This window comes from Mustelus asterias, chromosome 7 (genome assembly GCF_964213995.1).
Source record: "Mustelus asterias chromosome 7, sMusAst1.hap1.1, whole genome shotgun sequence".
Lineage (NCBI taxonomy): Eukaryota > Metazoa > Chordata > Chondrichthyes > Carcharhiniformes > Triakidae > Mustelus > Mustelus asterias.
In genome coordinates this window covers 60362143-60387960 of record NC_135807.1, presented here as the reverse complement: position 1 = coordinate 60387960, position 25818 = coordinate 60362143, and the positions used below count along the sequence as shown (strand labels likewise).

At 42.8% G+C, this 25818-nt stretch overlaps 1 protein-coding gene across 2 annotated transcripts in view; it reads left to right on the top strand.

Annotated features, from left to right (window-relative positions):
* LOC144496096 (nucleolar protein 4-like) overlaps nucleotides 1-25818 on the top strand; it is a 339666-nt gene that overhangs the window by 31424 nt on the left and 282424 nt on the right. The window lies entirely within an intron of this gene.

Here is a 25818-nt window from a genome sequence, read left to right as displayed (position 1 = left end):
ATATATTAAGACACACACAATGCAGGCAGAAAGTACATGTACATACATTGTGCCTGATTCAGCTAAACACATATATGATGTGGTTTATATGGATTTTAGCAAGGCGTTCGATAAGGTCCCCCATGCAAGGCTTCTCGAAAAAGTGAGAGGGCATGGGATTCAAGGGGCTGCTGCCCTGTGGATCCAGAACTGGCTTGCCCAAAGGAGGCAGAGAGTGGGTATAGGTGGGTCTTTTTCTAAATGGAGGTCGATCACCAGTGGTGTGCCCCAGGGATCTGTTCTGGGACCCTTGCTGCTTGTCATTTTCATAAATGACCTGGATGAGGAAGTGGAGGGATGGGTTGGTAAGTTTGCCGACGACACGAAGGTTGGTGGAGTTGTGGATAGTCTGGAGGGATGTCAGAAGTTACGGAGGGACATAGATAGGATGCAAGACTGGGCGGAGAAGTGGCAGATGGAGTTCAACCCAGATAAATGCGTAGTGGTACATTTTGGCAGGTCGAATGGGATGAAGGAGTACAATATAAAGGGAAAGACTCTCAGTACGGTAGAGGATCAGAAGGACCTTCAGAAGGGTCCATAGGACTCTAAAATCGGCCCCGCAGGTGGAGGAGGTAGTTAAGAAGGCGTATGGTGTGCTGGCCTTTATCAATCGAGGGATTGAGTTTAGGAGTCCGGGGATAATGATGCAGCTATATAAGACCCTCGTCAGACCCCACTTGGAGTACTGTGCTCAGTTCTGGTCGCCTCATTACAGGAAGGATGTGGAAAAGATTGAAAGGGTGCAGAGGAGATTTACAAGGATGTTGCCTGGATTAAGTGGCATGCCTTATGAGGATAGGCTGAGGGAGCTCGGTCTTTTCTCCTTGGAGAGACGTAGAATGAGAGGAGACCTAATAGAGGTGTATAAGATGTTGAGAGGCATAGATTGGGTGGACTCTCAGAGGCTTTTTCCCAGGGTGGAAATGTCTGCTACGAGAGGACACAGGTTTAAGGTGCTGGGGAGTAGGTACAGGGGAAATGTTAGGGGGAAGTTTGTCACACAGAGGGTGGTGGGCGAGTGGAATCGGCTGCCGTCAGTGGTGGTGGAAGCAAACTCAATAGGGTCTTTTAAGAGACTCCTGGATGAGTACATGGGACTTAATAGGATGGAGGGTTATAGGTAGGCCTAAAAGGTAGGGATATGTTCGGCACAACTTGTGGGGCCGAAGGGCCTGTTTTGTGCTGTAGTTTTCTATGTTTCTATAATATCTTATTATAATTATACAATTATTAATATAATTAATTAAATTAGATCAATTAATCTAATTAGATTAGATTAATCTGATCTAATTAATGCCAACAACATAGCATTTCGTACCCAAACTGGCGAAGTAAACTTGGGGCCTGCCTGCTCATCCTACTTGTTGTGAAAAATCATGGCACTATTCTGTGCTTCAGTGAATAATCACTGAATAAAGCCTTCAAGCAGAGAGCTCAAGAAGAAAAATATCTCAACTACATTTTATCTCACAATGACTGGGTAGCATCTTCTTCTAAAGGACCAATTTAGTACCTCAGTCATGCCCTCTGCTTACATTCATTGATCTCTTTTTGGTCCTTTCTTGGCCCTCTGGCAATGTTTATTGTTCTTTAAAATGTTGGAAAAAGATTTTAATGAGGTTGTATCACTTGTAAAGGGATCAATTATCATTCTTAGGTCATAAGCACAGGTCCATTTGATCTGGTAACCCTTGACCTGAAACAATGCCAGCAAGAACAAAGTTAAAGTGGGGAGGCTGTTCGGCAGACGAAAGAGGAAAGGAAGAGATGGAGAGAGGAGACATTCAGCAAGCTAATTCAGAGAACTGGATTCATGAGTGGTTAGAAAACACTTCTTGGATTGATAGTGTCTCTTTTACTCCCAAGTGAATGGTTGCCAAAATTGGCCATATCGTGCAAAGATAGCAGCAGTTCTGGTAGATCCATGCTACTACGGCTGACGGTAACTGAGTGTTGAGAAGGTTACAGAAATAAGTTGTTGTATGTTCAGTAGGTCTCACGATGAGGTTCTGTCCCTTGTATGGTTGAAAAGTAAACAAATAATAGTAATATGTAATGGTTTGACTATGCTAGGTTTGTGGGCTTTAAACAAAAATAAAAAGATGTGGTTTGCACAGGTAGATTCAACTAACAAAAGTAGATTTATTGAAGGAACTGTTGGCTGTACAAAGTACAAAATTAAACTAAGCAGAAAGCCCGTGAACCATCCCAATGACATGATCATCAGATCATGTGATCGGCTCTAAAAGCAATCATGCAACCACATGAATATATAACATCCCTCCGCCTTTACATCTGTGGTCATGACAACAAATTACTAAGATGTTGCACATAGGATAAATAATACTCTAGTTACAGTACTATGCACCATAAATCATTATATACAGTCAATAAGTATATAATTGACTGTATTATAGTCAATACTATAGCTTCAAGAGAGCAAGGTTCATTATCATGTCATGTGAAGAGCTTTTTGGTATTTTATAAAAACACTACTCATGCAACCATCCATGCATTACTACCCTTAAAAAGAAAGTTATGAACTATGTTTAATTTGTTATTACCTCCAGAAATTTCAGAGATAGTAGAATATCAACAACAATCTCAAGTTGCGAGATGGGAATTGAGGACAGCTATTCCTCTTTGGTTGTATACAATGTTCTGGACTTTGGCTGTCCTTGACTCGGGAAGTATGATTTTGAATTTCAGTAGACACTTCCTCTCTTGGAACTAATTCTGCATCATTCTTTCGTGGTATAGTAGCAGAGACGCAATCAACTAAGTCTTCCATAATGGTATTCACAATGCGAGGGATTAAGTAAGTTGGTACATCTGGAGATGATTCTGAGAAATCATTTCAAGTTGCCAACAATTGGTCAGCATGGCATCAGCAAACTAGTTAATCTTTGGTTTGACATATGTAAGAAAGTGGACCTGTTTTTGCTAAAACTGGGCTGGCACCCATTTCTCACTCATGGCATAATTATGTGCTAACACTCGATCTCCATGTTGAAAATAGTGTTGCTTTGCCCTCAATTCCCATCTCGCAACTTGAGATTGTTGTTGATATTCTACTATCTCTGAAATTTCTGGAGGTAATAACAAATTAAACATAGTTCATAACTTTCTTTTTCAGGGTAGTAATGCATGGATGGTTGCATGAGTAGTGTTTTTATAAAATACCAAAAAGCTCTTCACATGACATGATAATGAACCTTGCTCTCTTGAAGCTTTAAAATAAGGCATTGGATGATGGATGATGAGGTGCGGATTTTATATGCTGAACATCATTTACTTAGAGATAATCCCCCAACTCTTGTGAAGTAAACTGTGAACCATTATCATTAATAATCTGTTCCAGTTTAACAAATACTGCAAAAATTTCAAGTTTTTCAATGGTTTGTTCTGATGCAGTAGATTTCATGATAACTGCTGGACATTTGAGTGTGCATCAATTATGATCAAGAACATGTAACCCTCAATCAGACCTGCAAAATCTACATGAAATTGTTGCCATGGCATTTTAGGCCTTTTCCAAGGGTATAAGGGAGAAAACGGTGCTATATTTCTTATTTGTGCACTGGATTGATACTGTTCCACATTTTCTTCAATCTGAGCATCCAGACCCGGCCACCAAAAATGACCTTGTGCTAATTTCTTCATCTGGAGTACACCACGATGCCCTTCATGTAGTTGTTCAAGAATTCTTCCACGCAGACTAGGTGGAATAATCACTCGGATTCCCCACAATAGACACATGGACACGCATCATGGGCGGTTAGCTCAACGTTTCTTGACAAATAGGAGGGGGGATTCTCCTCCCAAAAATTCTGAGTGGTGAATTCACGTAAAAACTGGAGTAACTCCTACTGTTAGCGGGATTTTCAAAATGAATCTCCTACACTCTGAGCACTGCAGAGTGCCCCAGCGATTTTTACACTAAAATCAGGGGATGGGGCCTATTCCTGCCCAAGAGGCCGGCAGCATAGTGCTGAGTGGGCTATTGCGCATGCGCCGAACTGTCATAGCAGAGATCAGCGTATGCACAGTAGCCCTGCACTGCCGGCTTCCCGATCACTGGCCATCCCGTGACACTACATCGCTGGCCTCCTGGATCTCTGAGGGCCAGTACTGATGGCTAGTGCTGATGTCCCCTCACCCCAGCCTGCCCAGATCTCCTGGACCTCCTCATCCCGGCAATCCTGACCCCCCCCCCCCCCCCCCCCCACCACCCCCAGATGGCCAGCTCTGATCTCCTCCGTCCCTCCCTCTGCTGCCGATCCCTTTGCAGAGTGACAGCAGGACTCCCCTTCAATCTCCCCCTCCTTTCTCTCCCCCCCCCGCCCTACCCCCTTGGCACTGCCCAGTGCTGGCATTGCTAGGCTGGCAGTGCTTAGGGGGCACTCCCTTACCCCCAACCTCTTGGGGGGACCTGCATGGCCTCTCGTCCTCCAGCGGGTTTTCCACCTGTTTCCTATTAGTGGAGAGCAGAAGTAAACCCTGGCCCGGGGGTGGGAGGTGGAGACGCTAGCAGGCTAGGAGACTTCAGTCCTGGGCCCGCTAATGAAATGTAAATGGTAATTTCAATATGGAAATTAGTCCCAGTGAATTCCTGGCTTTGGTGCAGTTTTTTAAATCTTCGGATTTGTTTTTCTTTTTTTTCCCCACTTTGAGCTTGGCCACCATGTTTTATGTTGCCGATTCTCAAGCCAGCTTGGCTGCAGTGCTTTTGGAAATGGCTGCTCTGACCGTTACACAGCACTGAGGCTTCTTAATCTAGTTCTGCCTTAGAACGTAATTTTTTGCTTACCCCATCTAGGTCCTTTGACTAGGTTCACAGTGAACCTCCATGAGATCGGTGGAGTTCCCAGCTGCACAGTGGAGTTTTCATACTTCTGCCTTTCTGCTTCCAATTCTGCAATCGAGCTTTTTTCAGGCGATTTCCCTCCGTGTCTTCATTTCAGGTGCTTTCAGCTAGGTTAGAATGTTACTCCTTTAATATTCATGCTCCAGCTTCTCTGAGCTTCTGGGTGTTTCAATTTTCTGTCACCATGTTCAGTCGGTCTCACAAAGAGTTTCTGCCTCTTGTGTGGTTGAACATTGTGTTTGTTGATAACACCTAACTATGTACATATATGCAAGGTATAGACAAAGCTATGAACTAACTCCATGCTTGCTTCTGCACAGGTCTCTGTCCAGTCCACTACTGACCCTAATCTCAGGTCATGTGTCACTTTACAGCACACTGTGGATGCTACTATTTCCCAGTCCCATATTAACCCTTGCAATGCCAGATATTCTTATACTACAGAAGTGTGCCATCGTGTAGAAGATTGCAAGGATGGAACTCTGATTCTCCGAAAGATTTTGATTTTTTTGTCGCCATTCATACCCAATGCGCAAAGTCCCAGCCTTTGCCTTTAGCTTAGCTTGGGCATTTTCTGTCTCTAACACTATATAATATTCTTCTTAATCATGACTGCTGTCCTTTCTCCTTTCTGTACTTGACTATCTTTCCTGAATATCTTTTATACAGGAAAAGTTATCAATTCTAACCGTTCTTGAGCCTGGTTTCTATTATTGCCATGACATCTTAGCCCATATGATTATCTGTGCCTGCAGCTCACCAATCTTATTTACTGTGCTTTGTATGTTTACATTCATGCACTGTATACCTGAATTAAATCTTATTGTATTTTCACCTGGAGTGACCCCATCTAATAACTGTTTCCTACTCTCGTGTTATCTGTCTCTCCCAGTCTTCTGTGCACCCAGTTTCTTCTTTCTAATGCTGCATTTTGGTTTCCATCTCTCTGCTAAATTAGTTTAGACATTATGGATAGCATCCCTATCTCTGGGCCAGAAGCTCTGGGTTTAAGTCCCACTTCAGGACTTGATAGCTGTGGAGGTTCCATGCCAAACAGCTTCATTATCAGCCTGTAAATCCTTCCAATATGCCGGATGGCAGGTGGTAAAGAGTGGGACAGTTTCCTTGTCAGCCATGGTGTATGCAGTAATCACCAAGCTAGGCAATATTTCCACAGTGGCTAAATGGAGCTTTCTGAAATCTGCATTTTGTTAGGGGGCAGTCTTCAATGATCTGAGTCATTAATGGAAGGCAGTGGAAAACCACTGCAGTACTTTGCCAAACATAATCATGGATCAGTCCAATGGAAGTCCATGTTTGCTTGCACTCTCTTAGGGCATGGTATGAGTTAGAGGGGTTTGCGTAATAGGTCGATTAAATTCAATTAAATGCTTAAACGCTCCTTGTAAAATCATTATGCATTTTTTTTGTTCTGTACCATTCACTGATTCACAATCAGAAATATTTTAATATTACGCTGCTCCGAGCCTGGTTTTTTTGACCACTCTGTTTCTGGCTTCATCTTTCCACTGCTTTGCTCCCAGCCTCATATGGGAATGTGTTCTTTTGGAGAGTCACATTCGCAAGATTACTGAATTTTTTAAAGTAGATAGATTCTTATTGAGCAAGGGAATCAAAGGTTATCAGGAGTACATGGGGAATATGGAATTCAACACAGACAGATCAGTCATGATCTTACTGAATGGTAGGGCAGGCTCGAGGGGCCGAATGACCTATTTCCGCTCCTGTTCTGTATGTTTGCGTGTTACCTGTTTGGTTTTTTATCAAACCATTAGCAAAGTCCTATCTATTAATGCTTATCCATTTACTTGGGTATATCTGGTTATATCAATCCATATGTTTTAAGCTATTAAAACCCAAAATAAAAATAGAAAACCTATAATGGAACAGTGGGATGCACACTTTATTTTGTTTGTGAGGAAAGTTTCATAATTATAACACCAGCAATTACACCATTATTCAGATATGAAATGAGCTATTATCCTCAGCTTTCCATTTTACATTGCCCTCATGCAAAACATGCAACTAATAGAAATTGTACAGATTCAATTCTGGGGGAAACGGGGGAAAGACTATTTTAACTATATGAGGCCCATTAAAATAATTCTTTAATTTGAGGAGATAACAGAATCAATTTCAATCAAATGCAGTTGAGACGTTATAATGCAAATGGTATTAAGCTACGGCGAACACTACAAAGATGCACACATTCACGCATTGCTGTGGTGTAACTGGAATGTTGATTTGTGAGGAAAACTAAAATATGACGAGTAATTTAGGGTGTTTCCCAATACGTTGAGTTTGATATATTGAGGATGAATGTGAAGAAACTACTTCCATTTATGTATTACCTTTAAATTAGGAAAAAGTCCAATGCAGAGAGGTGCAATTAGATACCAAGCTGAAGAGGGAATTTTATATTGGAAAAAAAGTTATTTGTGAATTCTAGATCGCTCAAACCATCCTGTCAGACCACAAAATTTAGGCCAAATGTGAAATATCAGCTTCTAGTAAGTAAAATTAGATAGCAAATGCAAATCAGCAGGTTAGATGGCAATCCATTACATAATCTTCACTGATTTGTTTTTTTAAAACCAAGCTTATTAAGGTAATTTTTATCTAAGAGGATAATGTTGCATTTATCAATTCCTAGCTCATTAAAGTGATCTGTGCAAACATTGGGCCTGCATGAATTGAACTAGGGAAAGCTTGTCATATTTACTCCAAATCTTTAGAGCTTCTCGCTGTTGTACTGTCCCGTATTAAGACCTGAGGCCTTTTCAATGCCAATGAACACTATGTCCCATTGTGCTGGCTGAACACACTTTGAAAATCAAGAGCTTAAGCACTCATTATAAACAAGGCTCATTAAGCTCCCAATTTTCTGTAACATTTGATGGACATCTTATAATATGGCTAAAGTAGCAGATGTTCAACATCCAAAGCAAAAGTTTCCACAAATATATAAAATGAAAGAGTGGCAGAGGTAAACATTGGTCCTTTAGAAGATGAGAAGGGTGATGTAATAACAGGAAATGAGGACATGGCTGAGGCGTTTAACAGGTATTTTGTGTCGGTCTTCACAGTGGAAGGCACAAATAACATGCCAAAGATTGATGACAGGAAGGCTATGGCAGGTGAAGACCTAGAAACAATCATTGTCACTAAAGAAGTAGTGTTGGGCAAGCTAATGGGGCTAAAGGTAGACAAGTCTCCTGGCCCTGATGGAATGCATCCCAGGGTACTAAAAGAGATGGCGGGGGAAATAGCAAATGCCCTCGTGGAAATTTACCAAAATTCGCTGGACTCTGGGGTGGTTCCGGCAGATTGGAAAACAGCAAAAACAGCCACTGTTTAAAAAAGGAGGTAGACAAAAGATGGGTAACTATAGGCCTGTTAGGGAAAATGCTTGAATCTATCGTCAGGGAAGAAATAGTAAGACATCTGGGTAGAAATTGTCCCATTGGGAAGACGCAGCATGGGTTCATGAAAGGCAGGTCATGTTTAACTAATTTGCTGGAATTCTTTGAAGATATTATGAGCACGGTGGACAACGGTGGATGTGGTGTACCTGGATTTCCAGAAGGCATTTGACAAGGTTCCGCACAAAAGGCTGCTGCATAAGATAAAGGTGCACGGCGTTACAGGTAATGTATCCGCATGGGTAGAGGATTGGTTAACTAACAGAAAGCAAAGAGTGAAGGTAAATGGGTGTTTTTCTGGTTGGTGATCAGTGACTAGCGGGTGTGCCTTGGGGATTAGTGTTGGGACTGCAATTGTTCACAATTTACATAGATGATTTGGTGTTGGGGACTAAGTTGTGTCAAAGTTTGCAGATGGCACTAAGATAAGTGGTAGAGCAAAGTGTGCAGAGGACGCTGAAAGTCTGCAAAGGGATATGGATAGTCTAAGTGAGTGGGCGAGGGTCTGGCAGATGGAGTACAATGTTGGTAAATGTGAGATCATTCATTTTGGTAGGAATAACAGCAAAATTGACTATTATTTGAATGGTAAAAAATTGTAATATGCTGCTGTGCAGAGAGACCTGGGTGTCCTTGTGTATGAATCGTATAAAGTTGGTTTGCAGGTGCAGCAGATAATTAAGAAGGCAATGGAATTTTGTCCTTCATTGCTAGAGGGATAGAGTTTAAAAACAGGGAGATTATGTTTCAGCTGTATAAGGTGCTGGTGAGGCCACACCTGGAGTACTGTATGGTTTTGGTCTCCTTACTTGAGAAGGAGTACTGGAGTGGGTACAGAGGAGATTTACTAGGTTGATTCCGGAGTTGAGGGGGTTGGCTTATGAGGACAGACTGAGTAGACTGGAACTATACTCATTGGAATTTAGAAGAAATCTTATAGAAACACAGAAAATTATGAAGGGAAGAGATAAGCTAGAAGCAGGGAGGTTGTTTCCACTGGCAGGTGAAACTAGAACTAGGGAGCATAGCCTCAAAATAAGGGGAAGCAGATTTAGGACTGAGTTGAGGAGGAACTTCTTCACCCAAAGGGTTGTGAATCTGCTGAATTCCTTGCCCAGTGAAACAGTTGAGGTACCTTGTTGAATGTTTTTAAGGCAAAGATAGTTAAATTTTTGAACAGTAAAGGAATTAAGGGTTATGGTGAACGAATGGGTAAGTGGAGTTGAGTCCATGAAAAGATCAGCCATGATCTTATTGAATAGCAGAGCAGGCTCGGGGGGCCAGATGGCCTACCTCTGCTTCTAGTTCTTATGTTCTTATGTTCTTAATTATGACTGACACTTAAATGTATGCTTGTAGGAGAAAAAAATATGCTTTAGCTTCTGCATTGTCCTCTCTTAATACAGCCACCCTCTTTGATCAATTTTTCTGATCGAAAGTGACTGGTACTACAGATAAGAAGTTAGTACAGTTGTTTTGTTTTGGAACTGCCTCTTTAATTTATGTAACATAGAAGAATGAAGGGGGTAATGTGACATGTTCTGAATTCAGCCTGACAAAAAACCTGGATGGCTTGGTTGTTCAAGTTTAAAGGTGGAGCCCAGTTTGCCTTACTGGAAAAAGGGTGAAAGATTTTTGATTTGATTTATTATTGTCACGCATATTAGCATACAGTGAAAAGTAATGTTTCTTGTGCTCTACATGGACAAAGCATACCGTATATAGAGAAGGAAAGGAGAGCGTGCCGAATATAGTATTACAGTCATAGCTAGGGTGTTGTGAAAGAGCAATTTAATATGAGGTTGGTCCATTCAAAAGTCTGACGGCAGCAGGGAAGAAGCTGTTCTTGAGTCAGTTGGTATGTGATCTCAGACTTTTGTATCGTTTTCCTGAAGGAAGATGGTGGAAGAGAGTATGTCAGGGGTGCGTGGGGGTCCTTGATTATGCTGGCTGCTTTTCCAAGGCAATGGGAAGTGTAGACAGTGTAAATGGATGGGAAGTTGGTTTGAGTGATGGACTGGACTTCGTTCACGACCCTTTGTAGTTTCTTGCAGTCTTGGACAGAGCAGGAGCCATACCGAGCTGTGATACAACCAGAAAGAATGCTTTCTATGGTGCAACTGTAAAGATTGGTGAGAGTCGTAGTGGACATGCCAAATTTCCTCAGCCTCCTGATAAAGTAGAGGCATTGGTGGGCTTTCTTAACTATAGTGTCAGCATGGGGGGAACCAGGACAGGCTGCTGGTGATCTGGACACCTAAGGACTTGAAGCTCTCTACCATTTCCACTTCATCCCCATCGATGTAGACAGGGGCATATCCAGGGTTGGGGAGATGGTGTCTACTGTGGACCTGTGGCAGCGATAGGTGAACTTTAGTGGATCCAGGTAATCTGAGAGGCTGGAATTGATTCATGCCAGGACTAACCTTTCAAAGCACTTCATAATGATGGATGCCAGAACCACTGGACGATGCTGCTTGGCTTTTCTTTGGTACAGGGATGATGGTTGTCGTCTTGAAGATGGTAGGGACCTCAGATTGGTGTAATGAGAGGTTGAGGATGTCTGTGAATACCCCCCGCCAGCTGGTCCACACATTATCTGAGTGCTCGTCTGGGTACCCCATCCGGTAAGAAGTCTCATAACACCAGGTTAAAGTCCAACAGGTTTATTTGGTAGCAAAAGCCACGAGCTTTTGGAGCGCTGCTCCTTCGTCAGGTAAGTGGGAGTTCTGTTCACAAACAGGGCATAAAAAGACACAAACTCAATTTACAAAATAATGGTTGGAATGTGAGTCTTTACAGGTAATCAAGTCTTAAAGGTACAGACAATGTGAGTGGAGAGAGGGTTAAGCACAGGTTAAAGAGATGCGTATTGTCTCCAGCCAGGACAGTTAGTGAGATCTTGCAAGCCCAGGCAAGTCATGGGGGTTACAGATAGTGTGACATGAACCCAAGATCCTGGTTGAGGTCATCCTCATGTGTGCGGAACTTGGCTATCAGTCTCTGCTCAGCCACTCTGCGTTGTCGTGTGTCTTGAAGGCCGCCTTGGAGAACGCTTACCCGAAGATCAGAGGCCGAATGCCCGTGACCGCTGAAGTGTTCCCCAACAGCAAGAGAAACTCTTGCCTGGTGATTGTTGAACGGTGTTCATTCATCTGTTGTCGTAGCGTCTGCATGGTCTCCCCAATGTACCATGCCTCGGAACATCCTTTCCTGCAGCGTATCAGGTAGACAATGTTGGTCGAGTTGTAAGAGTATGTACCATGTACCTGATGGATGGTGTTGTCACGTGAGATGATGGCATCCGTGTCGATGATCCGGCATGTCTTGCAGAGATTGCTGTGGCAGGGTTGTGTGGTGTCGTGGTCACTGTTCACCAGCTCTACAGTATTACACCAGTAGTGGACCTCATCCGGGCCAGTTGCTTTCTGTGGATTGACTTTTGAGAAGGCTGATCTGTCGTCTGTGATGGTGACCTTGGATACGGGTTCGGCTGAGGCTTCCAGGATGGAGGGCGTGCTCTTGCTCAAAACGGGCATAGAATGCATTGAGCTCATCGGGAAGGGTGCATTGGTGCCGGTGATTCTCCATGCCTTCATCTTGTAACCTGTTATGTCTTGCAGACCTTGCCATTGTCTGTGGGAGTGATCACACGTTGGTGATCATTTTCCAACATTCTATATACTCCGGAAGAGTTCCAATGGATTGGAGAGTCGCTAATGTAACCCCACTTTAAAAAAAAGAGGGAGAGAGAAAATGGGGAATTATGGACTGGTTAGCCTGCCATCGGTGATGGGGAAAATACTGGAGTCAATTATTAAGGATGTCATAACTGAGCATTTGGACAGTAGTGGCAGGATCGGTCCAAGTCAGCGTGGATTCATTAAAGGGAAATCTTGCTTGACAAATCTTCTGGAATTTTTTGAAGATGTGACCAGTAAATTGAACAAGGGTGAACCAGTGGATGTTGTGTATCTGGACGTTCAAAAGGCTTTTGACAAGGTCCCACACAATAGAGTAGTGAGCAAAATTAAAGCTTATGGTATTGGGGGAATTGTATTGACATGGATAGAGAACTAGTTGGCAGACAGGAAGCAGAGAGTGGGAATAAACAGGTCATTTTCAGATTGGCAGGCAGTGACAGGTGGGGTACCGCAAGGTTCAGTGCTGGGACCCCAGCTATTCACAATATACATTAATGATTTGGATGAAGGAATTGAATGCAATATCTCCAAATTTGCAGACGACATTCAGCTGGGTGGCAGTGTGTGCTGTGAGGAGGATGTTAAGAGGCTGCAGGGTGACTTGGACAGGCTGGCTGAGTGGGCAGATACTTGGCAAATGTAATACAATGTGGATAAATGTGAGGTTATCCACTTTGGTGGCAAAAACAGGAAGGAAGTTTATTATCTGAATGATAGTTTAAGAAACGGGAAGTGCAACATGACGTGGGTGTCATGGTGGAACAGTTGCTGATGGTTGGCATGCAGGTACTGCAGGCGGTGAGGAAAGCTAGTGGCATGCTGGCCTTCAAAGCAAGAGGATTTGAGTATCGGAGTAAGGGTGTCTTGCTGCAGTTGTACAGGACCTTGGTGAGGCCACACCTCGAGTATTGTGTGCAGTTACATTCTCCGAGGACACTCTTGCTATTGAAGGATTCCAGCGAAAGTTCACCAGACTGATTCCCGGCAGTACTGACATATGAAGAGAGACTGGATCAACTGGGTTTGTATTCACTGGAGTTTAGGAGAATGAGAGGGGATCTCAGAAACATATAAATTCCTGATGGGACTGGCCAGGCTAGATGCAGGAAGAATGTTCCCAATGTTGGGGAAGTGCAGAACTAGGGGGTCACAGTCTAAGAATAAGGGGTAAGCAATTCAGGACTGAGATGAGGAAGAACTTCTTTGCTCAGAGAGCTGTGAATCCCTGGAATTCTCTACCACAGAAAGCTGTTAGGGCCAGATATGTTCAAGAGAGAGCTGGACGTCGTCCTTGTGGCTAAAGGAATCAAGGGGTATGGAGAGAAAGTGGGGGTGGGATACTGAAAGTGCATGATCAGCCATGATCATATTAAATGGTGGTGCAGGTGCCAAGGGCCGATTGGCCTACTCCTGTACCTATTTTCTATGCTTCAATGGAACAACAAGCCCAACTCCAGTTCGAACCTGCTTCCCCATAATGAAGATCAGGTCTTTACTGACACTTTCTCTTAGGAAATTTCCCAACTCATTTCTAGGATGAAAATCCAACCTGTAGTCTCCAAGTCACAACAATGGGTTAGGAATGTCAGGTTTTGTGAATGGCTGTTCTTTATGCTGTCTCTTTAATTCTAAGATAGAATTGAGTTGGAGCTTTAGAGGATAGTAATTCACATTTCTACTTGGATATAAAGCCCATGTGATTCATGTTGCCATGGAAATGGGCACTGAGATGGGAGTAAGCCATAGCAAGCCTATGCAGTATTAGTTTCCAGTGTTATCTTAAGATATCCCTGAACGTTACAGGTAAGTCAATCTGCAAAATCTGAGTGTTCAGAAAATTGAAGGCAGCTAGTCTCTATTGTTCACTATGCAGAATGCAGGTGGGAGATTGTTCTCGGATTGAAGAGACCAATTTTATGAGGATGTAAATGAGGCTGGAAGATTTGCTTTGGCTACAGAGAAGAACCTCAGGGTAATCCTCACTGTGAAAGTCAGTTCAGCTATTACAGGTTACCTGGCTGGAAAATGAAAAAGGAAACAAGCCTTCTAGTGCAGAGAATAGCTTTGGCCTGGTTCCTGGAAAATGAAGTGTCCACTTAAGGGACAGAGTAAAGTATAACTATGGAGGAAGACTTTGGTCATTTTAAAAAGTTAAATAGGGGATCTTTCCCTGTGGTTTAGCGTATAAGTTGTGCAATGATTTGTGTTCAAACAATGTTGCTTTTAGTTCGTTTGTTATCGTAAAAGTTTTAAATATGGAAAAATTGTATGATCTTTTCAGTTGGTCACTGAAATTCAAATATCTTTTTAAACATTATTACTATCTCTGCGAATTGTAACATTGGTTTATGCCAAACTATTCATTTATTTATATTATGTATATTTTTTTAAATGGCAGCACTCTTTGACAACACATTTTGAATAATTGCTGGCACTCGGCATTCATGCCTCCAATCTCTGTAATGTTTGTAATGTGCCATGCACAGAATGTCACTAAATATTTAAATTAGTGGATGGCATTGTGAGATCAGTTCAGTGTCGTGCAGATGCATGGAATGCCATGAGAATTGCTGAGGCTACTAATTTGCTTTAGTTATGCCTCAGTGGATTGGGGTGGGATTTGAAGTGTAATGATTTAAGATGGAGTGGAGTAAACTCGTATGCAGAAAGGAAGCAGCAAACTTTCTGTTGACAGTTTACAGGAGCCAATTGAGTTTTTCCAATTTTGGTCCAGCTAAAATGTATATGCATTAAAAAATTAATTAATTGAAACTGGATGAATCCTTATCACAATAATGCAGAATGTATTGAGGGGAAGCAAGGCAAGCTTTGGTGGAGAAGGCAATTGCAATCTACAGAGCACTTTACTTGTATTTACAGGCTTTTTGATGGAATTTGCACAAAAATATGAAGAATTAAATTGTACTTGGTGGACAAAGTCTTTCATTTTATATTTGAACCAGTACAAATTTTCATTTATTTGCAATATGCTTTCCTTTGGCCGCATGTTATCAGCGTCAAGCACTGCATCAAGTACAATGTCAATCATGTGCCTTATTCACAACTTCCAAAATCATCACCTCCTTCACCAGATTGCATTTTTCCTTTTGACGTATCAATTATCTTCAGCCCAATATGCGATTATCATTTTATAGATTGACTCATATTGTATAATTAGAAACATGGTTGAAACTGCCAGAAATTATTTCACTTAGACCCAGCGCAGCCAGCAAAGCCTTGCCTAACATATGGCCTGCAGACCAGATTGTGGCCTTTGAGGCCACTGTTCAAAATGACTGTAAGACAGATTAGTGAAGTTGAAGATTCTGCAGGGGGCTGCTCCTCCAATCAATTGCCATTAATCTCCCATGTTTGCTAGTCATAGGAACACTAGTAAGCTTTTTCTCCCCAGCATCCTGCAGTACCTCCTCTCCCCCAGATTCCACAGCACCGTTTCTTCCTGGGAACAGAAGGTGCCGTGAGGCCGGGGTAAGAAAAGATGCTGTGGGACCTAGAGGAGAGATGGTGTTGCATGGTCCCGGGAAGAAAGACAGGCTGCAGGGCCCAGGGGGGAGAGAGAGACAGGCAGTGGGCTGGAATGAGAGAGACATAGGGAGGCTGTGGGCCCCAGGGGAGAGAGATGGTACTGCGCAGCCTAGTAGAGAGAAAATATGCTGCAGGACATGGCAGCGAGAAGCTAGTGTTGTGTGTGTCTGTGTGTGAATGTGTGAACATGTCAGTATGAGAGAGAGTGAATGTGTTGGTATGAGAGAGAGTGAAGTTGTGAGTGAAAGAGGAAGACGGAGGGTGTATGTAAAAAGAGGGAGTGTGAATGTGTGTAGCAGAGAGAGAGTAAACTACCTAGCAATATAAAAATAAATGTAAAATACTTATATAAATATGTAAAAAGGAAAAGAATAACTTAAGTTAATGCTGGTCCATTAAGATCAGAGACAGGAGAACTTATGGTGAATGAAGAAATGGCAGAGGTATTGAACAAATATTTTGGCCAATGGACAGGACGAGTTGGTAAAATCACGCGAGAGCCAAGAAGTCAAGATCATGCCTGAAAAGTTAAAGTTTATTTATTAGTCACAAGTAAGGCTTACACTAACACTGCAATGAAGTTACTGTGAAATTCCCCTAGTCGCCACAGTCTGGCGCCTGTTCGGGTCAATGCACCTAACCAGCACGTCTTTCAGAATGTGGGAGGAAACCGGAGCACCCGGAGGAAACCCATGCAGACATGGGGAGAACGTACAAACGCCATACAGACAGTGACCCAAGCCAGGAATTGAACCCGGATCCCTGGCGCTGTGAGGCAGCAGTGTTAACACTGTGCTACCTTGCCGCCACACATGCTCTTGCAATCTTACGAGAACTGGATTTCTGGCGAAGTCAGCCTCTCAGTGGAAATGGGCAAGAGGCTGAGTAAATTATTTAAATTCATTCTAATGTTAATTTTCATGTGTTTAGTGAGCCCGGGACTGAATCATCCGGGCTCACTTGCATTTATGACCTCGCCGGGAAAGGTTCTCCCTGTTAAGGAAAACACCTGCTCTCTCTGAGCAGGGAATAGTCATGTTGGCCTCGCCGGTGGAACCGGAAGCTGAGGGCAAGGGAGGGTGCCCCTTGGGCAGTGCCAATCTGGCAGAGCCACTCTGGCACCTTGACACTGCCAGATTGACACCTTGGCAATGGCCACTGGGTACCTTGACACTACCCATGGGCAGTGCCGGGGGTGGGGCCTATGGGGCAGGGGTGAGGCCAATGGGGGTGGGGCCAGGGGAAGGGCCTATGGGGGTTAGGGCCTAAAGGGGGAGGGACCTCAAGGGAAGGGGCTTATAGGGGATGGGGACTTGAAGGGGCGACACAATTGGGGGGGTCCGTTGCCGCTCTGCATCGCGATCAGATTGGGAGGAGGGGGGGCACGATCGATCTGGGTGGCGGGGGGTAGCGGTGGAGGTGAGATGTATGTGAGGCGTGGGGTTTGTGATCGGCTGCAGGCCCCTTTGATTGTGATAGTGGAGAGAGTTTATGAGGCTGTCTGCAACATCAGGGGCCTGACTGCCCTGTCTGTCTGTCTGTCAGACCCCTGATGTTGGAAGGTCCCATATGCCGAACCAGAGGTCTGCAAATGCTCAATAGCTCCCTCTGCAGGCTGGCAGGCAAATTAAGTCCAGCCCACAGCCTGCAGCAGCTAGAAACAGTCTAGGCCATTTTTTTAAATGTCTAAGAATGTAAGATTGAGTGTGAAAACTCACCCAGGATAAGGAACTCTCACTAGTTGGACACAGAATCATTCTCGTATAAGTCCACCCTTTGTGTTCGTCTTCACAGTAGAAAACACAGGTTTCCTACCGGAAATAGACAGTAACCGAGAGGCCAAAATGAATGAGGAAATTAGGGAAATTAATCACAGGAGAAAAAGTATTGGACAAATTTAAGAGACTAAAATATGACATCCCTGGGGCTTCATGGCCTATACCCTAGAGTTCTTAAGGAGTTGACTGCATTGGTTGTGATTTTACAGACTTTATTGGATATGTAAATTGCCTGATCAGATTGGAAGTTGGCAAATGTTACTGTTTTTCAAGAGAGAGGGAGAAAACGGGAAACTACAGTTCAGTTAACCTAACACTAATTGTTGGGAAAATGCTGGAATCTTGTATTAAGGCTATGTTAACAATGCACTTCGAAAATAATAGTATGATTAGAACAGTCAGCATGGTTCTATTAAAGGGAAATCCTGTTCCTCAGAAAACTCCAATAAATTGGTGATGGAACTAGTAAGGCAGATAAAATAGAACCAGTAGAGTCATGGAGTCATAGAGGTTTATGGCATGAAAACAGACCCTTCGGCCCAACTTGTCCATGCTGCCCTTTTTTAAACCGCATTTGGCCCATATCCCTCTATACCCATCTTACCCACGTGATTGTCTAAACGCTTTTTAAAAGGCAAAATTATACCCGCCTCTACTACTACCTCTGGCAGCTTGTTCCAGACACTCACCACTGTCTGGACCCTTTTGTATCTCTCGTCTCTTACCTTAAACCTATGCCCTCTAGTTTTAGACTCCCCTACTTTTGGGAAAAGATATTGACTATCAAGCTGATCTATGCCCCTCATTATTTTATAGACCTCTGTAAAATCGCCCCTCAGCCTCCTATGCTCCAGAGAAAAAAGTCCCAGTCTATCCAGTCTCTCCTTATAACTCAAACCATCAAGTCCTGGCAGTATCCTAGTAAATCTTTTCAGCACTCTTTCTAATTTAATAATATCCTTTCTATAATAGGGTGACCAGAAATGTATACAGTATTCCAAGTGCGGCCTTACCAATGTCTTGTACAACTTCAACAAGACGTCCCAACTCCTGTATTCAATGTTCTGACCAATGCAACCAAGCATGCTGAATGCCTTCTTCACCACTCTGTCCACCTGTGACTCCACTTTCAAGGAGCTATGAATCTGTACCCCTAGATCTCTTTGGTCTGTAACTCTCCCCAATGCCCTATCAATAACTGAGTAAGTCATGCCCTGGTTCAACCTATCAAAATGCATCACCTCGCATTTATCTAAATTAAACTCCATCGGCCATTCATCAGCCCACTGACCCAAATGATCAAGGTCCTGTTGCAATCCGAGATAACCTTCTTGACTGTCCACTATGGGACCAATCTTGGTGTCATCTGCAAACTTACTAACCATTCCTCCAATATTCACATCCAAATCATTAATATAAATGACAAATAACAGTGGGCCCAGCACTGATCCCTGAGGCACACTGCTGGTCACAGGCCTCCAGTTTGAAAAGCAACCCTCTACAACCACCTTCTGTCTTCTATCATCAAGCCAATTTTGTATCCATTTAGCTACCTCACCGTGGATCCCGTGAGATTTAACCTTACCATGCGGTACCTTGTCAAAGGCCTTGCTAAAGTCCATGTAGACAACATCAACTGCACTGCCCTCATCTACCTTCTTGGTTACCCCTTCAAAAAACTCAATCAAATTTGTGAGACATGATTTTCTACTCACAAAGCCATGCTGACTGTCCCTAATCAGTCCCTGTGCCTCCAAATGCTTGCAGATCCTGTCTCTCAAAATACCTTCCAACAATTTACCCACCACAGATGTGAGGCTCACTGGCCTGTAGTTCCCAGGCTTTTCCCTGCAGCCCTTTTTAAACAAAGGCATAACATTTGCCACCCTCCAATCTTCAGGCACCTCACCTGTGACTATTGATGATTCAAATATCTCTGCTAGGGAACCTGCAATTTCCTCCCTAGCCTCCCACAATGTCCTGGGATACACTTCATCAGGTCCCGGGGATTTATCTACCTTGATGTGCTTTAAGACTTCCAGCACCACCTCCTCTGTAATATGTGCACTCCTCAAGACATCACTATTTATTTCCCCAAGTTCCCGAACATCCATGCTTTTCTCAACAGTAAATACTGATGAGAAATATTCATTTAGGATCTCACCCATCTCTTGTGGATCCGCACGTAGATGACCCTGTTGATCCTGGTCACTAAGATGGAAGAACCTTAAAATCAAGACACCAGATGCTTGACATGGCTAGACTTCGAAAAAAAAATTGTACTTAAGCTATGCGCAGGTAGCGTTCTTGCAAAAATTAGTAAGCATATTTCATACCAAATGATTTAACTGTGATATTTTTAGTTTTTATTTACTTTGGGTAAGACGTATTTGTGGAAGGTGTAGGAACATGCATAAATAACTGTCAGTGAAGATGCACTAGTTGATCGTTAAGAAATAGTGTCTGAGAACTAGCTGAATGTGCTTGCAGCAGAAATCAAATTTCGTTCTACACTTTTTTCAGGCTCCTTCTTTGAGACCTCAATGGTGATGCTTTTTTGGGGGGGAAATTCTGTAGTATCCAGCGTGAGATATTCTTGAAATTTTAACTGGGCTATATTGGAAGCACCCAGAGTAATAATTTGGCAATTTACATGCTAGTCCCATATGCTGGTGATGTGTTCGGAACATAAGTGCAGCCCACCACATAATTATACCTGTGATCAGCTGGCATTCTGGCGATGCTAAACCTGTATGGACCATGGCTGCAGATGATACCCTTGATCACCCAGGAGCCACCCCGGAACTTGCCTTATTGGATTGTAAAGCCCTTAACCTAATTGCTAGGCAAGTGAGCCCTTCTATAATGTAAGTAATATGATTGCTTGAGGGAACACGTAGTTCTTCACTTGTCTAACCTGCAATGCCCATTCCCGGCCCATTCAAACAATCTTACTGGCCCCTTTAATTGAACTTTGATAAATATCGTAGTCTCTAGCAATTCTGGATAACACTAACATGGGCAGTTAGATCATACAAATTATTACATGCACATATCATTGCAATGTCATTTGAAGTTTGAAATGATGTTTCTTTAGAAAATATGTTCATTGCGAGGCTGCAATGTGAGAACTTGGAAGTGGAACTTGAAACTTTGTGTTGAAGGCACCTGTTGTATTGGGGACTTAGGAGTTTGCAATATTGTTTAAATTGAGATGTTGTGTATCTGCTTAATTGCAATACATTTAAAATTGTCAGGTTTTAAATTATACTTCTTGTGGATAATTGGGCAGCTAATTCCTAGATGTAATGATATTGCAGTGCTCATTTTCCCTAGAATGCTTTGTGGAAATATTTATCATAGGCAGATTAATCTAATAAGCAAAATGGCATTAATTAAAGAAATATCCAATCGGCTGCATTCCATTTTTAACCATTGTCCCTCTTCATTGGTGCAAATGATGTTTGGTTATTTGTTACGTGCACCAAATCATATTCATCTGATTCATTTTCAATGTATTTGCATTGAATCTCTGACTAACTTCTTGATTGTGTTCAAGTGTTAACCAGTTTTTCACTCTCAGGACCATCCTTTTCTAATGAAAATTACAAAGTAATAAATTAAAATAACTATTGGATTATTTTCCAAAAGTCGGACAAAATTTCAAAATTCCTAACGCTCTGATTTTTAACCACATGCATGTAGATTTTGGGGCAGGTAGGAAGTGCCCATGATAGTGTCAGCAATTGTTGAGCGTCTACTATGTGGAAAGAAACACTCTTGCTCTAGCTAGGTGGAAATAACATAGTAACTGCCAGGTAGAAGCGGGAAAAATGCTATCTTTGGGAACCCAAAGTAATGGTTATCAGCATACAGTAGTTGGTGAATGGGTAGCCTGGAAGTCCCAGGTTTCCATGTGTGACTTAGGACTCCTGCTCCTTCTGAACCATAAGACACTGTACAAATGTAAAAATTGTAACTCAACTGATGCTCCTCTGGTGGCAATCCGTTCTGATGTTAGGGTTTACAAGTGGGTCCGGCACTGTGAATAATTTGGGGGTTGAGAGGTGGGAATGGGAAAAGAATAACACGCTGGGGTCTAAATTATGCAATCAGGCTCCAAATTCTTAATAATGATAAGGTCGTTGTCTGCCTGCTGAAGCTCTAGAAGCTAAAATGGCACATTTGGGACACAGCAAGAAGCACCCAAACACCATGTAAATTACCTGTCCATCCCGTTCTCATTGAGTGGATAGAGAGAAATGATCTCAAATATTCTGTAATTCTATAATGACAATAACAATTTGTATTCATCCAGTGCCATTAATGTAATAAAACATCCAAACATGCTTCAGAGGACTATTAGAAAGTAATTCCAAGCTACATAAGGAGATACAGTAAATGGCTAAAAGCTTGGTCAAAGAAAGAAGTTTAGAGATTGAATTCCAGAGCCTAGGATCTTGCCAGCAGAAGACACATTAAGAGAGACTAAAATCGGGGATGCTTCAGAGACCAGAAATAGAGAAGCAAGGATATCTCTGAAGGCTATACACTTGAGAAGCTTGAAGTTTTTAAAATTTTGTTTCTTTATTATTAGTGTCACAAGTCGGCTTACATGAATACTACAATGGAGTTATAGAGTCATAAAGTCATAGAGGTTTATAGCATGGAAACAGGCCCTTCGGCCCAACTTGTCCATGCCGCCCTTTTTTTTAAACCCCTAAGCTAATCCCAATTGCCCTCTATACTCATCATACCCATGTAACTATCTAAATGCTTTTTAAAAGATAAAATTGTACCCGCCTCTACTACTACCTCTGGCAGCATGTTCCAGTACTCACCACCCTCTGTGTGAAAAGATTGCCCCTCTGGACACTTTTATATCTCTCCCCTCTCACCTTAAACCTATGCACTCTAGTTTTAGACTCCCCAACCTTTGGGAAAAGATATTGACTATCTACCTTTTCTATGCCCCTCATTATTTTATAGACCTTTATAAGGTCACCCCTCAGCCTCCTACGCTCCAGAGAAAAAAGTCCCAGTCTATTCAGCCTCTCCCTATAACTCAATCCATCAAGTCCCGGTAGCATCCTTGTAAATCTTTTCTGCACTCTTTCTAGTTTAATATCCTTTCTATAATCGGGTGACCAGAATTGCACACAGTATTCCAAGTGTGGCCTTTACCAATGTCTTGTACAACTTCAACAAAACGTCCCAACTCCTGTATTCAATGTTCTGACCGATGAAACCAAGCATGCTGAATGCCCTCTTCACCACTCTGTCCACCTGTGACTCCACTTTCAAGGAGCTATGAACGTGTACCCCTAGATCTCTTGATCTGTAACTCTCCCCAACGTCCTACCATTAACTGAGTAAGTCCTGCCTTGGTTCAATCTACCAAAATGCATCACCTTGCATTTGTCTAAATTAAACTCCATCTGCCATTCGTCAGCCCACTGGCCCAATTGCTCAAGATCCCGTTGCAATTGGAGATAACTTTCTTCATTGTCCACTATGCCAGCAACCTTGGTGTCATCTGCAAACTTACTAACCGTGCCCCCTATATTCTCATCCAAATCATTAATATAAATGACAAATAACAGTAGGCCCAGCACTGATCCCTGAGGCACACCACTGGTCACAGGCCTCCAGTTTGAAAAACAACCCTCTACAACCACCCTCTGGCTTCTGTCAAGAAGCCAATTTCGTATCCATGTAGATACCTCACTCTGGATCTCGTGAGATTTAACTTTATGCAACCACCTACCATGCGATACCTTGTCAAAGGCCTTGCTAAAGTCCATGTAGACAACATCAACTGCACTGCCCTCATCTACCTTCTTGGTTACCCCTTCAAAAAACTCAATCAAATTTGTGAGACATGATTTTCCACTCACAAAGCCATGCTGACTGTCCCTAATCTGTCCTTGCCTCTCCAAATGCCTGTAGATCCTGTCTATCAGAATACCTTCCAACAACTTACCCACCACAGATGTGAGGCTCACTGGCCTGTAGTTCCCAGGTTTTTCCTTGCAGCCCTTTTTAAACAAAGGCACAACATTTGCCACTCTCCAATCTTCAGGCACCTCACCCATGACTATCGATGATTCAAATATCTCGGCTAGGGGACCTGCAATTTCCTCCCTAGCTTCCCACAAATTCCCTGGGATATACCTCATCAGGACCCGCCGATTTATCGACCTTGATGCGCTTTAAGACTTCCAGCACCTCCTTCTCTGTAATATGTACACTCCTCAAGACATCACTATTTATTTCCCCAAGTTCCCTAACATCCATGCTTTTCTCAACAGTAAATACTAATGAGAAATAGTCATTTAGGATCTCACCCATCTCTTGTGGATCCGCTTATAGATGACCTTATTCATCCTTAAGAGGCCCTACTCTCTCCCTTGTTACTCTTTTGCCCTTTATGTATTTGTAGAAGCTCTTTGGATTCTCCTTTGCCTTATCTGCCAAAACAATTACTGTGAAAATCCCCTAGTCGCCGCACTCTGGCACCTGTTAAGGTACACTAAGGGAGAATTTAGCATGGCCAATGCACCTAACCAGCACATCTTTCAGACTGTGGGAGGAAACCAGAGCACGCAGAGGAAACCCACGCAGACACGGGGAGAAAGTGCGGAATCTGCACAGACAGTGAGCCAAGCTGGGAATCAAACCCGGGTCCCTGGTGCTGTGACGCAGCAGTGCTAACCACTCTGCTGCTTAGAGATGTGAAGTGGTGACGAGGCAATCGAAGGCTTTGAAAATGAGGATAAGAATTTTCAAATCTAGGCATTGCCTAAACAAGTGCTAAGGTCAACCAATCAGCACAGTGGTGATGAGTGAATAGGATTTGGAGTAAGTAAGGAGACAGGCAGCAAAGTTTTGGATGAATTTACAGAGGGAAGATTATGGGAGGCCAGCCAGGAGCACAATGGAATAGTCAAGCCTAGAAGTAACAAAGACAAGATGAGGATTTCAGCGGCAGATGTGCTAAGGCAGGTGGAATTAGGCAGTCTTAGTGGTGATAGATATGTGGTTGGAAGCTAATCTTGGAGTCAAATATGGCACTAAGGGTGTCCAACCTTCTCACATGAGGAGCCACATTTAAATTATTTTCTCACTTACGGGGCCACACTGTTGCCTGTAGGCTGTATGTTGAACAGGGCTTATTTGAATGCATAATTTCAACGAGTTTCCAAGCTGTCATAATCTTAGTGATCATAAATCTTAACTGCAGACATTTCTTCAAAATTACATGAGATCTAATATTAATGTACTGAAGTAGCACTGTAGTGACTTGTTATTTTTTCTAAATGTTGTTTTGTTCAAATAGGTCACACATTTAAGTCTCCAAGTTAACAGAGTTCAGAAGACCATTATGCACTTATGGAAGTATTGGATTGCCCTATAGTAGCTTGCAGGGAGAAATGCTGATATTTCAAAAATTAAGGAAAAGCCTGGATGTGAGCAACAATCCCAATGATGCTCATGTCCCACATTTAGCATTTAGAGCTCACATTTCTATACAATTTACGGCTTCAGATCGAATGCTGATTGGAATGCTGCTTGGCAGGCTGGGTAAAACCTTTGGCAGGCCAGACTCTGGCCCGCAGGCCAAATATTAGATAACCCTGCACTACAGTTCCAAACAATCTGATTCAGGCTCAGGCAGTTGTGAAGGAGAAGCATTGGAGTTGGTGACCAGGGAGCCAACAACAATGAGTTTGGCCTCTCCAATATTTAACTGGGGCAAATTCTGCTCATCCAGCATTGGATATCTGGATAAGCAGTCCGATGACAATTTATCAACAGGGGTCAAGGATGGTGGTGAGCCAAAGCTGGCAGTTGCTGGCATACATTGTCGATTACGATTTCATTTATGGCTTTGAAAAAGCTATTTTGATCCAGTGAAAGGGGTGAAAATTTGATGGAAGGGTTCAAACGTGCGAGGTTGGGAAAGATGGACACATAATTGGTTGGTGACAACACATTGAATGACTTTGGCAAGTAAAGGGAGGTTGAACACGGCATTATTTTGCAAGGATAGAGGGGTAAAGGATTAGTTTTAAGAAGAGGGATGGTGGGGCAAAGAGTTTAAAGAGAGTGCAACAGTCCCTGAGAGTGAGAACCATTAATAATATCAACTAATGTGGGAGTTATGAAGGGAAATTGGTAACTGACAGAAAAGTCTCGTAGTAAAACTATAAAGAAAGCAGCCAAGAGATATTAAAATGGACATCTGTGAGAAATATATTGAGAGAAATTAGGAATTGTAGGCTGAATATTACGTGGGTAGGGGATGATGGTGGACTGCTGGACTGTGCTGGCCAACTCCGCAGCCATAAAGAAATTCTGGCAGGCTAAATAGGGTCAGTATGGGACTTCGCCCCTCACTGGGAAGAAAGCTCCCTGGGATTGGTCGACAGCTCCCA